Raw genomic sequence first — 5531 nt, 5'->3', positions numbered from 1 at the left:
TTATGATCCGAAGCTATTTTTTTCTGGGAGCAATTTTGTTGATTATTGTTAATAATTTGCCAGATGGTCACATGAAAAATACTGAATAAAGAAAATCGATAAAAAAGAGCATACAAAGGAGTCCTTTTAACAAAAACATCCTCTGCACCTGAATGTAAAGTGAGATGACAGAGCCACAGCCCTTGTTTTCAAATGAAGCAGTAAACAAAAGAGAGAGATGCATCTCAAATACGCTGGAAAATATAATTGTTTGTTATTAAATGAGACCAACACATTTCAGCTCAACTGGCTTATCAAAGTTTTCTTACAGTCTGCTCAAAAACAATCCATTTCAGAGAACATGCAGGGAAAAGCTCTTAATCAGGCACACTCACTCATGTTTTCTCTGGGAAAAAGCAGTTCTTTTCCAATCCAAGCCAATGGAAAGGCTAGCCGCGTTCTTTTTCACAGGACAGCACTTTCTGATTTAGCTGGGATGGGATTCATTCACCAAGGAGTGGATCAAAACACATTAATAGGTTCAAGAAAATAGGATTCTGTTCATGTTACTACCACAATGGAAGGGAAGCTCAAATGCTGGCAGCTTATTAAATAGAGCAAGATTATGAGATTCCCAGTTCCTTCTACCAACACTTGAGCTTTAAATAGTAAACTCTTCATCCACAACCTTTTGAAGGTATTGATGCTTTTATGAGTGCCCTTTAATCTCCTGACTGTTCCTTTGCAGCAGCATCTTTGCCTGCCTAGGCCCATCATCACATATGATGTCAACTGAGAGGCCTGTAGGTTGCTGCCCATAACTGGTGTTCAAGTTCTTGTGCTCTGTGTTTATTTACATTGTTTATCACATTGTAAATTGCCCTGTGGCCTTTTGGTGAAGGGTGGTCAATACATAGAGAAGGCAGGAGAGAATTCTGAATGAAAAAGGAATGGCCCAGCTCATGTGTTATACATTCACAGCAGGAATCAGAAGTCCGACCAGCGTTAGCCTCCTGTGTAAAAGCAGCCTTGGTCTACTACAGCGAGAACTTTCTTGTTCATGAGAGCTGCTTGAGAGGCCAAATTGCTCTTGGCTCCAACTGCATTATCTACTCACCCTGTAATAAGATAATTAGCAGCTATGCAGAGTGGAGTCAGAACCTCACTCAGCTATTGGGTACTTCTTTTTTTTATACACTTGATTTCGAAGAGCACCGGCTGGCTGACATGGGGAGACAATAGCTTCCTTCTTCACAGAAAGCCATTTAAATATGCTGCTCGATGCTGTTAAAAAGCAAATTATTTATAAAAGCAGAGGTGTAGGATCTGAGCAGGTTTTGCAAACCTCCAATAAAGGTTAGGAGAAGGCACTTCGGAAAGCAAAACACACAAGAAGTATCAGCTACCAAGAGATTGCCAAGGGATATGCTTCCTCTGGTGATGATGAAGGTTTAGATTAATGGATGTTCAGAGGGTTTGGATTAATGAAACAGATCTAAAATGTGTTCAGCATTGCACGAGTATATGATGCGGTGATACAGTTTAGATTTATTACATTTAATATCTCACTGCCTGTTGCCTATCGCAGGTGTGCATGTATGTGTCTATAAATATCACATGTAAACAAAAAGCTCACATATATAGACAACACAGGAAATGGAAGTGACTGGGAAGTCAGGATGGTGGTACACAAGCAGTATTTTTGTCTTTGTTTTCCTACTCACCCAGTAACAAGACAACCATGAGATATTCCTGTGGGTATAGGGCCGTATACAAATCATCATCATCATCATCAAAGAGGGAATGATAGCAGGTGCTCATTTCCCCAGTTCTGCTGAAAATCAGCTTGTTTCACAGCTGTTAAAATATAGGGCCCCATCATCATAGGAAGCTGATCTGTACCAGGTTAGACTATTTGCCCATTTAGGGTAGAACTGTCTGTTGCAACTTGCAGCAGTCACAGGCAAAGGCCTTTCCCTGTTACTGGCTAACTGATCCTTTCAATTGGCACTGCCAAGGACCGAACCTCCTGGAACATTTTCCATGCAGAGCACATGCTCTATCACTGACCTGGTGCCTGCTCCACCATTTGCACTGGCAACGCCACCCATTTCCTCCTTATGTGCCTTCTGACTGCATTCTATCAGACAGGCGTACAGTATTCGCTATACTCTTTTCAGCACTTGCTAACAGCATTTTTAAGCAAGCCTACTCAGATATGTAGAATTCTGACATGCATTTTAATGAGGTCTTCAACTTATTGTCAATATTCATTATTATTTTTTTAAAAAAATAAACTGTTTTTATTGGTAATGTCATTGTTTTATTCTTTTTGTAAACAACTTTGTTTTTTGTGTTTACAATCAAGCAGTATATAAACTGGATGAAGCAAATAATGCCCTGCCTGACCTGCCTTTCATTTATACCATATTATCAGTAACTTCTGTGTAGCTAAGTATTACTAGCAGGAACATACTCTGGACAGCATCCTCCAGTTTGTTCCCATTTACAACCACAATGGGCTCTCGTTTCAGATAACAAGATGCCTTGTTTCAAATACTGAACACACCAGGGATAGAGATAAGACAAACATCCTTACCCTGCCTAAATGCTCTTTCTTCCACATAAAATGAAAGAAAACTAAGTAGTTTTCAATTCAACCTTGATTCTTCCTTATACAGTAGGAGGGAAGCAAATTTGAGATCATGAGCAACAGCACCACCTGCCGCTTCATGAAGATTACTGCTTCATAAAAGACAAGTTACAAGGCACATAGGAAATACTTTTCAAGGGTGACAGGTCTTGAGAGTCAGCACCCACAAAGCATGGTGCCCAAAACTGCTTGAACTCTAGAACTGAGTTGTTGCTTCTCCAAAGGGGTCTGATAGCCATTTTGCCTTCAGCATTAGATGAAGCCATTTGTCTTCACATTCCCCACATATGTATCATGTGTATGGCAATGCGCTCTCTGGACTTTCACACCAAAGCCAGAAAGAGGTCTGTGCAAAGCTTAGCAAATCAGTATTTGGCCATCATATTCCTTTCCTAGGATTGCCATCAGCCAGAGGTAGATCTGCTCAGTGAGGTTTCGCCCTTGCAAGCTTGTCACCTTTACAAATACAATCTCTTGGCATCATTTCTTTGCTAGAGTAACCTCTCACAATTAGAGAAAGCTCTGCCACCAAGTTTAAACAATGGAGCGACTCATCAGCATACAGAATAATGGAAAGGAGAGTTATTTATAGAAAATCTGATACTACTTTTAATCCCATTAATCATTCTCTGTCTGGCATCACTAATTGCCTTGATGAGGCTTAACTGCCTCTGCAATTCTGAATAGCAGCAATCTTTGCTGAGCTGCTGGAACCCTAATAATTACCACATTTCATCTTCAAATCCAGCAGGGAAGTGGGGGGCAGGAAAATACAATGTTGATTAACATGTTTTTCAAGCAAAGACTAATTCGGGGGGGGGGGGAGTGTGTGGCTGAGAAGCCAACTAATGACATTTCTATGCTTTGTAGAACAAGGTAAACTGGAGTTTCTTGTGCAGGGACCTCTCTCACTGTAGATCTTGGTAGATACACAAGAACCATACAAATGAAGAGCCAGATCAAGCAATCCAATGACGACAGGGGTGGGAGACTGTCTGCCAGCAGAACCATCATATCTCACTGGTCTTGCACTGACTCCCTGCCTCAGGACCATACTGGGGCAGGGTGTTTTGGATCCAGCAGATCCACAGCCTCCCTACTTTTGCCCTCTCTATTAGAACACCAATGGCAGAGGGGCAATACCAGCAGCACCTTCTACAAACAGCCAGAAGGAGAGCCAGTGTGGTGCAGTGGTTAAGAGCGGCAGTCACATAATCTGGGGAACCGGGTTCGTGTCTCCGCTCCTCCACATGCAGCTGCTGGGTGACCTTGGGCCAGTCACACTTCTGTGAAGTCTCTCAGCCCCACTCACCTCACAGAGTGTTTGTTGTGGGGGAGGAAGGGAAAGGAGAATGTTAGCCGCTTTGAGACTCCTGAAGGGGAGTGAAAGGCGGGATATCAAATCCAAACTCTTCTTCTTCTTCTTCTTCTTCTGAGCATGAACCTCCCTCTCCAAGGAAGTCTCGCTCCAGTGATTTGGCAATATTTTATAGGTAATAGGCCATAATGTCTGGTATATAGGACATACAGTGTTGGAAATCTGACAAGACTGCAAAGAAGTCAAAAGCACTCACTTTTCATGGAATTTACAGTGGTACCTCAGGTTAAGAACGTAATTCGTTCTGGAGGTCTGTTCTGAACCTGAAACTGTTCTTAACCTGAGGTACCACTTTAGCTAATGGGCCTCTCGCTGCCGCTGTGCCGCCACCGTGCAATTTCTGTTCTCATCCTGAAGCAAAGTTCTTAACCCAAGGTACTATTTCTGGGTTAGCGGAGTCTGTAACCTGAAGTGTCTGTAACCTGAAACGTCTGTAACCTGAGGTACCACTGTATTTAAAAATCTGAGTTGTGCAACATTTACAATATGAGTCCACTATTCTACTGCAGCTAAAGTGTGCACAACTACCCTTTGCTCTGTGCCAGACAACCAACAACTACAGATTATTTCATGAAACATTTGTCCATGTTTTCCTTGAAGCTTTGTGAAGGTTGAACGGACCCGCTCTGAGAATGAGCTCACTTGGCCACTCATCTACTCAAAGATCTGCGGCACCTGTCTTAGACCCATCCTCCCTGTGCCTGCCATTTCCTCACTGAACAAACTCTTTCCTTCATAAGAACACCTGTTCTCGCATCATGTTCACAGCAGCCAACCAGATGCCTATGGGCAGCCTGCAAGAGTTCAACAGCACACTCCCCACTTCTGCCGCCAGCAAATATTCAGAGGCGTACCCCTCTGATACTGGCATAGCTGTCAACTTGTCCCTTTTCTTGCGAGGAATCCTATTTGGAATAAGGGAATTTCCCATAAAAAAGGGAAACGTTGACAGCTATGGATACTGGAGGCAATAGACAATTTCTCTGCAAAGTCCCTTTTCCATGAAGTCTTCAGCCTTGCCCAAACAAAGCTTAACTGTACCTGTTCACTGTTGCCTTTACAAAGAGCCTGCTGGCTCAGGCCAAAGACCCGTCTAGTCCAGCATCCTGTTGTCACAGTGGCCAATCAGATGGGAAGCACGCAAGCAGGACACAAGTCCAACAGCACTCTGCCCACTTGAGATTCCCAGCAACTGGTATTCAGAGGCATACTGCCTCTGACAGCAGATGTGGGAAATGGCTTTCGTAGCTAGTAGCTGTTGACTCCTGCCCCCACCAAGGTCTCACCTGTCTAAATCTAGATGTTAACATACTTGGGGCAAAGGGTTTGATTAATGTTGCCCTAACACCCATCCATTGACATAAAGGTTGGGGAATCTGCAGTCCTCCAGGGTTTGTTGGCTTAGAACTCCCACGCTGGCTGGGGCTGATGGGAGTTGGAGTCCGACAACATCCAAACTGTTCAGCCCTTTTCTGTTGAAAGTGTGGTATAAGTAATCTTTCACACAAATGAACATGAACA

The sequence above is a fragment of the Podarcis gaigeae genome, assembly GCF_964106915.1.
Source record: "Podarcis gaigeae genome assembly, chromosome: 5".
In the NCBI taxonomy this organism is placed as follows: Eukaryota; Metazoa; Chordata; class Lepidosauria; order Squamata; family Lacertidae; genus Podarcis; species Podarcis gaigeae.
The sequence above is the reverse complement of the archived record's forward strand: the minus strand, read 5'-3'. Positions refer to the sequence as shown.